We start from the raw sequence: 11,788 nt of genomic DNA, 5'->3' as shown, positions 1-11,788 counted from the left end.
AGAGAGAGAGAGAGAGAGAGAGAGAGAGAGAGAGAGAATGAGAATCTGATCCCAGGATAATATCCCCAGAGTACCACTGAGTACCTGTCAAGAAACTTGCCTCTTAAAAAAAAAAAGGATGAAAATTAAGTCTTTAAAGGCATAATATCCCAGATCCAGGGAAGCTCAGCTGGTCTTCTCTATAATGTGTACCAAGCCATCAACAGAACATCCTCCTGCTCTTTCCCAGTGCCCTACTCTGCCAGATTTCTCTTCTCTAGAGAAATGTTTCAGGCCTCTATCCCCATGAACCCCAAGTTACTCGTACAAGTCTGATGAAATGCCTGGCAACCCCACAAATAAGAAACGACTAAGACTATGGTTCAATTCACATTTTCATAAGAGTTACGTTCTACAAAGGGCACACGCACAGAGTTACGGACTACCTGGCCCTTCCAGGTATGGATACTGTTGCTTCTAGTGGAAATGCATAGTAAGTTTCTTCCAAGGACATAGTCCGGTTTTCATTAATAGACAAATACACAAGCTTGTTTGGTGTGTGTTTTTGTTCAAATATGTCTAGTATGTTATTGATTCATTTCCACTAGATTCAGATAACTCAGGACTGAATGCAGGATATCAAACACACGTATTTCCTCTGAAAGGCACCTCACAGCCCACATGCACCACAGCTTCGTTATCCACCAGAAGTTATGCACGTCTCTCTTGATGGAGATCAAAGCTGATTCCATTTTCTTGCTCTTGTGACTAGTGCAGCAGTAAACATGGGTGTGCAAGTGTCTCATGCTAGGCTGTAGTGTGTCTGGGGACATTACTGGGTCACATGGTAGTTCTAGACCCTTCCATAGTGATTTCTATAGCAGTTGTACTAGTTTGTAGTCTCAAATACAGTTGTTTTTTCCCCCAAATCCTTGAACGCATCATTGTCCTCTGTTTTCTTGAGGATGGCCATTCTATCTAGGGAGAGATGGAATCTTAAAGTAGTTTTATTTGCCTTTCCCTGGTGGCTAACAATGTTGAACACTTTTAAAACCATTTCATGGCTCTCTGAGTTTCTTCTTTTGAGAACCCTATTTATTAGGTTTCTTGCATTTTTTCTTATACTTCATCTCCATATTTGAGAATTTGGTGACAGCAAGACCTTAACAGATTGTGCTGTGAATGTGAGCTTTAAACCCGTTCTTTCTCTCATTATTGTCTAGAAAGTAGACAAGAGAAGCCTTCTGAGCAGAAGACTAACACTGAGGAGTAGATGTCAAAACACCTTTGATACAGTGCTGACTCAGCTCAGCTACTGCCCACCCCCTAGCCCCGCTTCTTACATTCCTTTGTCTAAGAGCAAGATTAATGACAGAGCCTGGGGCCAGGCCTTGGCAGCTACAGCTGGTGACAAAGTGACCCCAACCCCAACTGTGAAACAAACTAGCCTCCAAGGCAAGAGCTATAGGGTGACTCTAAACTCATTCCCACATAGTTATATCAGTGGGCTTTAAAAAAACTACTCATAGAGATTCCTCCTCAGCGTTCTAGGATGGAATGTTTTTAAAGTAGCATTTAGATGAATCTAAAGTGTGACAAAGGCTCAGAACAGCTGGAGACCATTTCCGTCTGAGGCCACAGAAGTGGTCATGTACCCACTCATCATACATGCCCCGAATATTTATTCTGCCCAGTTGGAAGCCTCGAAGCCCAGCACATGACGTGTCCAATAATTGGTACATTTTACTGTATGAACAATGAGGGGGGTTGGAAACCTTTGTGCTAAAGGAGAATATGTCCATATCTGTGCTTTGGGAGCTGTGTCCAGTAGAAGTAGGCAAGATGATTGCAGTTAAGAAAACAGCCTGAGAGAGCGGTAAGAGAAGAAGCCCTGTCTTTACCATGTATCGTCATCACTAGGGGAGATGGCTATTAACACAGGCTGCTGAGGTCTACCTTCCACAGTTAGATTCAGAGGGTTTGGAGAGAAGCGCTTTGCTTTTCTGACACATTCCCGGGTGATAGCCACTCTGCTGATCAGAAGGACATACTTAAATAACCATGGGCCAACAGTCAGGTGAGGGGCAGAGAGATTGGAGTAGGCTGAGACTCTGTCCTGATACACCCAGTACCACGGATGTGACAACTGATTGGCTGGAGGAAGGATAAGGAGGAAACTGCTCAGGATGATGAGTGACCCATTTAAAGTGTTTATTTTCATGCCTCTGTAAAACATAGAAAATGTTCTTTCTTTTCTCTTTTTGGGTTTTGCCCCTTCCTCCAACCTGACTAAATAGTACAATAAATTTCAGTGCTTTATTTGGTGAAACAAATAAAAGAATGCTTGCCAATATCTGTTGGTCTAATATCAGAGCTCGGTTCCAGGACATCTTGTAGTGGTTATTTCTAGTATGTTCTGGAATCTGTACTTCAGATGCTTAGTCTCTGGACCAACCCACATTTGAAAAAGGATTGCTAGTGCATGTACTTATCAGGGTTATTGTGCCCGATGAAGAACGCACAGCTGATGCGGGCCAGGTATCATTCACTGGTGCCAAAAAAACGATTTCGGTAATCTGTAGCCTTAAAGGCTGATTCTAGTACCACAAGTGTTATGAAAAGTATGTCTATTATTTATGGGTTTTCCTGATAGATGAAATCATATAAATTGCTTTAAATATATTCTTCATGCAGATAATGAGGTTGACAGGCCCATTTGTATAAGTTAGTCAGCTGGTGTCATATAGAGGCAATGGTTAGTAGACTTAATAGTTCATTAATAGAGACATCCTCTTTGTTTCCTGGCTACATTATAAAGCAGAGTGAGTATTCAGACATTTTCATCATGCCCTTTATTTAGAAAATGTATATTCCTGGATTAGCCTCAAACTTTTTGATTATCTTGGCCAGAATCCCAGAATCTGCATTTAAAACGATGACTACAAGTTTAAGAACCAGAGACAGGTAACACACTCTGGATCCCAAACGACACCCAATTAATGCAAATTGCCTTAGCAGAGAAGTTTTGTGAGCATCGGGGTTTCCATGCATCTATTTCTATTCACAGTTACATACTGAATCATGAGATTGCTGAGCAGAGAAAGAGCTTCACCCAGACTAGCAGCAGCAGTTGAAAATGAAGAGCCCACTGGATTGCATGCCTCCTCCTCTCAGTCCAGCACTAGGGTCAGGGGTCATCCTGTTGATGGTCCTTTGTTCTGTGGCCATCAGTGCACCAAGCTGTTTCTGCTCATAAGGCAATTATATTGCAGGCTAGCCACTATGTATTTGTCAAGTAACGATATAGGTTAGATCAGTCTGAGCAGAGACACCAATAGCCCAACTTTACTTCTTTTGCAGGTTCTGGTCACCCACACATGTAGACAGTCTACATCTACAAGAGGACAAACTTTTCAACTTTATGATGCTGTAAAAGATGGCCTTCACCAGAAATTGTACTCTGAATTTCCAATTTTCATGTTTTCCCAGGATAATGATATAGATGTGTCCTCTGTCATGATTCTGGGAGCTGCAGCTCACAGTTAGCCACAGGTTTATAAGGGAGAAAACAGAAACTCTACAGAACGCTATGCTGCTAAGCTGTGATGTTAGGTCATTCGGTGCAATTTGCTTTAGGGCATTTTCAATTTATGTTAGATGACTGGGATGCAGTCCAGTTTGAGTTGAATAACTGTATGTAACTTTCTGATGTTCATTCTTTCTTCTTGATGCTAATGCTGGAAGATTCTAGCTATTTCTTTCCCACTTTTCACTTATCTTGAATGAGGCATAATTAACATACAGTAAACCGAAGATATTTAAACTCCGAAACCTGATGACTTGTGACATATAAAGATATTCCTCAAACCATTGCCAAAATCAAGATATATGTCTGTCTGCAGAAGTCTGCATACCCCTGTGACTCCTTCCTCTACCCCCAACCCTGTCCACACTGCCAGAAGTTCTTGAACTAGTTTCTGAAGTGATGGGTTCATGAGAATTTTAAGTAACCAATATGTTCTCTTTTTCCCTTCTGGCTTTGCCTGGTACATACTGACTTTGAGAATCACTTGCCAAATATCGGTAACTCTTTCTTTTATGTTGTTTAGTTGGACTCACAGCATAGGACTCCTTCCAGGTTCTGGCTGCTACAAGTGAAACCGCTATAAACATTTGTATACCCGTTTTGTGTGGAGGGATGTGTTTTCAATTATCTTGGTAAATAGCTCAGTGTACAATGGCTGGACCAGATGTCAAATGTAGGTTTTCTTTGTAAGACACTGATAAACCCTTTTCAAAGTGATTTTAATCCACCGGCTGTATGAGGGTCAGTTCTACCAGCACTTGATAAGATCTCTCGGTTACAGAGTTGCACACAGTTTCAACTGACATTTTATCGTAATTTGAAATTAAGAGTGGCCAATATTATTCTGGATTTTGAAGAGAATTGGGGGAAAACGAGATATAAATATGACAATCTAGTCAAGTTAATACCAATCCCCATCAAAACTCCAGAGCAAGCAGTTAAGCAGGCAGCTAGTAAATATTGTCATAGACTGGCAGGGTTGCTCCTGACCGAAGCTTAGTCTCACAGCTCATACTGAGGGGATTATTAATATTTTGCTAAGCATTATTAGGTCAGGAAGATAAGAGTGGGAATGTAGGATCTAATGACTAAATACAGTCATCGGTGCTTGGCAGTGGCTTTCCGTTATGAGAAGGGCTCATGTGGACCTAGGTGGCTCGAGCCAGCTCCTCTGGGTCTGCCTTTGTTTGCCAGCCGTGTGTCTCCTCGCTTTCATTCTGCAGCAGCGGGGAGTTCTTCGCTTGCCTTTGGGTAGCATCCAACTCCTCCAACCACCTCGTGTTTCATGACACTAATTTCTGTTTCAGTGTGTACTTTTCCACTCACAGTGGCTCCCTTCCAATCTCCTACATGTTTTTCCATTTAATCTAGTTGTCAACTCAGGGTATTTTTATGAAAAATCACTTGTACGCTGCTTGCCCATAAATTTTTATAATTTTCTAACTGGCTTAAGCATAATGTCCCGTTATACCCTTACTCATTATATTACCCATTGAATATTCAGTGTGGGGACAATCTTCTAATGCTAGTCAGAGGACTTATATCATTTAACACATAATGAGTTTTGTTATGCCGTCCATACTGTCTGTATTAACCTTGGCCCATTTTAGCCTTGTTTTTGGTTTTATTCGTGTCCCTTAATCCTAAACCATTCTGAGTTTGAGCAATACTTAATCTACACTGAGTCTATTATTTTAAAAGTTGAATAGCTTCCCAAACCTGTTTCAATTGTCAGCAAGAAGTAAATTAATGTTGGTTTTCCTGAGTTAGGAAAGGAAAAAAAAAATCTCCTTATGGATAAGACCTGGTCATAGGGTTTTCCCCTAGTACTCCCAAAGCGTTTCTACAAATTAAAGAATGTAATACCTTGCCTCAGACTCCTAGTGGTTCTTAGAAAAGAAATGAATGTCAACAGAGTAAAACTGAACAGATTTTTATCTTTTGAGTTAAGAAGGACAATGAGAAAAAATTGTTCATGATCATCTTTTTGCCTAGATAAAGGAATTGTCAATAAGGTGCCCCCTCCCTAAACCCCCATCTAATGAGCTAACAAAGAATCCAGAGGCCATCCAGAAATTAAAATGCATCACTGAGACTGAGAAACCAACCCTGTATGCAGTACTCTAGGGCAGGTAGAAGGATGTACTTAACTAGAAGTATAAGACTATAGAAGATCGTCTAACTAGAAATAGAAGACTAACAGTCTGGGGCTAGGGCAGTCTCTGGTCTATGAAGGCAACTTCCCTTAGCTTATCAATACACTATAAAACAGTGTTCTAAATGTACTTGTGAAACTAACTTGAAGTCCTTAAATAAAATCACATCCAAATAAGCTAACAGAGATGGGCCAGTTTCCCATCCCCATCCTGGAAGACACTGTGTTTTATGGGGCTATATTGTTTATTACACACTACGGTTTGAATTAGTAGAGTTCACAGAAACATTATCAAAATACAGTGTCAAAATCAGCCAAAGAGCTTGTTAGACATAAATTCTTCTAACCACCCTAGAGCTCCTAGAGATAGGGGGAGACAGCCGAGGAATTCAAGTAACTCAGTTTCAGTAAATTTGGAAACTTCTACTTTACACCTCTGAAGAGGATGTGCTGTGATTACAGCCTGGCTCTAATACACGAGATGTTCCAGATACAAGGGTACACTACATAGCTTTTTAAATTTTGTGATCTGTAAATCATGCTGATGTGTGTTGTCCTAAGCCCACCTACCACTAGGGAATTTTTAATCACAATGAGAGATTGTATTAAATTTAGTGTTCAATATACAGTAAATAAAGCCTCATACATTCAGCTTCATGCGTATGGATGTCGTGATTTGTCCTTACAATGGTGCTTTGCGAGCAAATATTAGATGAAGTTTTAGAACTAATGTATCTCAAACATAACCTACAAAAAAGATGAAGCCCAGTTTAGTGCCTGACATGTAGAAAGCAATTAGTAAATATTTAATGAAGTGCATGAATGGATAAATGTTGCATTACTTTATCTTTTCTATTCCCTTATAAATGCTCAGTTTGCATAGTATAGAAATTACTATTACCATCCACTGCAGTCCCATTCAAAGCTCAAGTATTAAACCATCATGAACCAATGTGATATTAAGATGTTGGCTTTAAATAAAAATAGATCCATATCTCTCATCTTGTACCAAAATCAATTAACAATGGATCACAGACCTTAATATAGGACCTGAAACTAAAACTGATAGAAACACATGGAAAACAACTCAAAATGATCACAGGCAAAGAATTCCTGAATAGACTCTACTAGCATAGAAAAGAATTCCAAGAAATAAAAAATGGCATACATGAGAAAAAAATGCTACTACATGTATAGACATATACACAACAACAGTAATTAAAGAAAAAGAGGTCATGAACTTGAGAGGGAACAAGGGGCAGCATATAAGGGATTGAAGAGAGAAGAAGTAGAGGAAAAATATTGTAACTTTAAAATTGAAAATTAAAAATGTGTCGTCTATGAGAGATCTATTTTCAATAAAAATAATTTAAAAAGAAAAAAAGATGTTGACTTTAAGAAATGCTAAGATAATAATGGCTTTTTTTCATAAATGAGATTAAGCATCTTATAAAAGTAGCTTCTTGGAGAATTTTTTTCACTTGTCTATAGAAAGAGTTTTGGTTTCTTTAAAAAACCTGGTTATGTTATGAGAATGTTTTGGTTTTAAGCCGAGCTGTTTCTGTTTGTCCACAGCTGTTAACTATGATTTTCTTGTGCTATAGGAGGGGCATGGATTTTGCCAGCTGCAGATAGTTTAATTCTGAGAGGGGTGAAGAAAAAGAAGGAGGAGAAGAAGAAAGAGGGGAAGGTGGAGGAGGAGCAGGAGGAAGAGGAAGAGGAAGAGAAGAACAACCACAACAACAACAATAATAATAACAATAACGAAAGGAAGAAGGACAAGAGAGAGAGGGAGAGAGAGGAAGGAAGGAAGGGAGGAAGGAAGGAAGGAAGGAAGGAAGGAAGGAAGGAAGGAAGGAAGGAAGGAAAGAAGGAAAGAAGGAAAGAAGGAAGGAAGGAAGGAAGGGAAGAGAAGAGAAGAGGAGGAGGAGGAAGAAGAGGAAGAGGAAGGAAGGAGAGAGAAAGGAAGAAATGAAGGAAGAAAGGAAAGAAGAAAAGAAGAAAGGAAAAAAAGGAAGGAAGAAGGAAAGAGTGGCAGCTGCTTCCCCCTGATGCTCTTGGTTGCTGCTGTTGTGGTTTGACAAGAAAAAGTTAGCGATATCCTGATGATGAAGATTGGACTGGCCCTAAGAAGCACGACCTCTTTAATATGCTGTAAGTAATCTAAAGCGGCCTATGCCTCCTTTCCCCTCTAGCCTTCTTACTCTCTTACCTAGTATTGGAGTGTGAAAGGGATTGGGGTTTGAAAGGGAATAAAGGATGGAAGGGCAAGAGGTATGAAAACATAATAAAATAATAAAACAAGTACACCAACGCTCGCCCCTCTACAGTCTCCATTCAGATGACTCAGAATTCATCACTTACACAGGATCCAGCATCAGGGAACCGTCATGGAAACAGAGAGTAGCCCTTCTCACATAATCAAACCTGCTGGCACCTTGACTTTGGACTTCACATAACAAAAATAAGGTAGCCCTTTAGCAACTACTTAGTCCAATACTTCGTCACAGCAGCACAAACAAACGAAGGCACTGCTATGGTTTGAATATGAAAGGCGACCCCCACGGGTCAGTGTTTTGAAAACTTGGTTCCTAGCTGTAGGTACTGTTTTGAGAGGTTCTAGAAGCTTTCAGAGGTGGGATTTGGGTGGAGCAAGTAGATCGCTTGGGATATACCCAGTCCTAGCTCCTTCCTGTATTCCTCTATGGCTCTGCTTGTCATTGTCCATGAGGTTAAACTGGTGCTTCTGCCATCCCCTCCCCAACAATAAAAATAAAGACTGATAACTTTGAAACATGAGCCAAATCTCAATCTCTCTCTCTCTCTCTCTCTCTCTCTCTCTCTCTCTCTCTCTCTCTCTCTCTCTCTCTCTCTCTCTCTCTCTCTCTCTCTCTCTCTCTCTCTCTCTCTCTCTCTCTCCCTCTCCCTCTCTGTTGGATATTCTGTCAGCATGATAAGAAAATGCTAACCAGTACAAAGCTATCCACCAATATTTCCAGGCCAAAATCTATAGAGTTATACATAAACCACAATTTAATTCGTGTACAGTTGATCACTAAGTCCTCTCTGGAAACTTCCTACTCTGTAACAGTTCCATAACACATTGATAAAAAGGAATGATTGGAATAATTTGCATATACAGATCTAAGACTCTATCTAATAAGGACATAAAATGTCATCCTACAAAATAAAAATGTTAAAAGTCTAATTGAAGAGTTTTATGCAGTCTTTTCGGAAGCACGTAACCAACTTTCTTTAGAGTAAACATTATAGATGATTTGAACAAAATGATTAATAAATTCAGACCAGTAGCTATCCATGAGGGGACCTTACTTTTGGCTTTTACTCTGGCCTGACCACTGAATAGAAAGTAGGATTTAGACACATATTACTCAATACCTATTTATTTGAACTTGAAAAAAGAGGAACAACATTCATCATCTCAGAGAAAAAATAAAGCACACCAGCTCTGGTCCCTACTCCTCTTAACATGCTGAAACTTTCTTTTGCAACATTAACAACCTGCTTTAGGGGCTAATGGTTTGGTGGTCCAAGGCCAGGTGAACACTAAGCCACTCCTGTGTGATTCTTCTGGAAACTTAGTTGATGTTTCTACTGATAATAGTACACTTCTCATCAAATGAAATTTTCTGCCACAGCCAAGACGCCACCAAAGCTAGGATGTAACAGCCATGTAAATACTGTGTGTCAGGGCTGTTACCTGTTTGACTTTTGAAATACACACACACACACACACACACACACACACAGTGTGTGTGTGTGTGTGTGTGTGTATTTAAGCTTTTCCATGAGTTCCAGTTGACCTTCTGACCTAATTGGGTGAAATTAGTAAAATTAGTATTTCATAGGAAGTCAAATGGAATTATTTATCAGCCCAGCACATTCTGTGAGCACTGGAGTGAGGATGCATTTAGACAGAACAACCTGGTCAGATTACTCTAATCAGGTCTTTTCTGCCCATGCCACCAGAGGGCAGAAAGTTTCCCCTGAACATATCAGCCAGTCTGATCACCTTGAAAAGTAAATAGTGCAGACTCAAGAACTAAATCTTCTGCCTCCAAATTTAAAAAAAAAAAAAAAAAAAAAAAGTTTTATTTCCCCTTTTTTTTCCATTTATTCATCACAAATGCACTTAGTTGGCACTTAAGCACCTAATATGTTCCAATTATTAGAAAAGACAGGGAAACCAAACCAACAACAACAACAACAAAGAATTCCAGTCCCAAAGAAACACCATCATTTTCAAACAGCAGGTGAGGTTGTGTGGAAGATCCCGGTGTCTGCTGCACAGTCTTTAGTAGCACTGCCTATCTGAGCAGATCTGACGGCTAACCCTTCTTGGATAGCTGCAGATCCAAGTCTTGAGTTATGTGCAGTTCTAGGCTTCTCAGATTCACACGAATCTCCAGTTTTGAATTTCTTCAACTCCACAAATATGTCTGTTGTATATGAAATGAAAAGATAGCCACACTCAGTCGGCCAGAGTGGCTTTGTCAATGCCTGTCTTATTTTTGTTCCGCCATAAATAAATGCTAGCAGGAACCAGAAATGGCTCTCCAGAAACAGATGTTACTCTCATTTGGTTATTAGAATTTGACAGCTATGTCTGAAGGTGAAAATGATGCCTAAACTCCTTATGAAAAGAATGCTTCCTAATTACTGTGTCAGGAACTGTGTTAGGTACCAGTGATGTACAGTTTAAATATGTCAGATCCCTTGCCCCTGATGAATTTTGCTCCTAAGTCCACCCATTAGTCCTTGCCTGTTCCTAAGAGTTCCTACCAATTATTATGTATCTCAAAAATGTATCTCACTAGATAATATTGCCAGAATGGTAATACAGTTCTAACCTTAGCAGACAGATAAGTAAGGACATTACACAGTAGGCAGTAATAGAGTCAACTGGGGAAGTGCAGCCTGCCTCTTTGGCTTTGTGAACCACACACAAATGCAGGCACCTAACTCAAGGGGTGGGAATCATGTTTGAAAGTTTAGAAACAAAAGTGATGTACCATCATGAGTATATGATGACACTGAATAGAGATAAGTCACATGTCCTGGTATCAGAATACCCAGACAAGTGTAGTTAAACACATCTCCCCCTCAGGAGTCTGGAGAATATATGGTATCATGCAACTCTACTGGAATTGTACTCATAACATCCAATAACCGCCTATTATCCTCAGATAACCTTGTGAGAAAGAACTACAGCATATGGGGTAATCAAAAAGAGCACTGAGAGCCCAGAATTCTGGATCCATTAATCTGCCTGGCTCTCAGTTTTCCTGACTTACAGTATTTGCATGAGTTTGTTGTTTCAGTACAGAGCTCCCAGACACTGTATTCAGAGCATGTTGCCTGAAGAGAAATCTTCATAGCTCTCACAGCACATGCCTGAGGCTGGATGTACATATGATTGCTATGTTTACCACAACCAGGATATCCCGGCTGACACCAAGTGGAGAACGGATTTGTAAAACCTAATTAGGAAGGGTCTGAGTATGAGCTCAGGGTTCAGCTGACTACAGAGAGGCTACAGATGAAAGCAGATGGTTGGGTTGGAGTCAGTACCCACAAGGAGAGACGCATCTCATGGGACTCCTATTCTTTGTCACTTCTGGTACTTTTAGACCTTTTTGTTTGTTTGTTTGTTTGTTTTTCAAGACAGAGAGTTCTCTGTGTAGCCCTGGCTATCCTGGAACTCACTCTGTAGACCAGAAATCCACCTGCCTCTGCCTCCCAAGTGCTGGGATTAAAGGCATGTGCTACCACTGCCCAGCAACCTTTCTTTATGTAGCTGAAAAATGTCCTCATTTGTGAGTCCTACCCACATGAGAGAAGTCAGGAACCTACTTCCTTTGTACACTTTGTAATGTAATTAAAAAACAAGTATGGTGGTTTGTTTTATTGTTTCTATGACCAGATATCTGACAAACAACTTAGCCACTGTTTAAGGTAAGTCTATCATGGAAGAGCGGGGACATGGGGCAGGAGTGTACAGCTGGGACCCCACACCTCCTTGCATCTTGGTGACTCAGTAAGTGGGA

Source organism: Mus pahari, chromosome 10 (assembly GCF_900095145.1).
Source record: "Mus pahari chromosome 10, PAHARI_EIJ_v1.1, whole genome shotgun sequence".
Lineage (NCBI taxonomy): Eukaryota > Metazoa > Chordata > Mammalia > Rodentia > Muridae > Mus > Mus pahari.
This window is presented reverse-complemented; position numbering follows the sequence as displayed.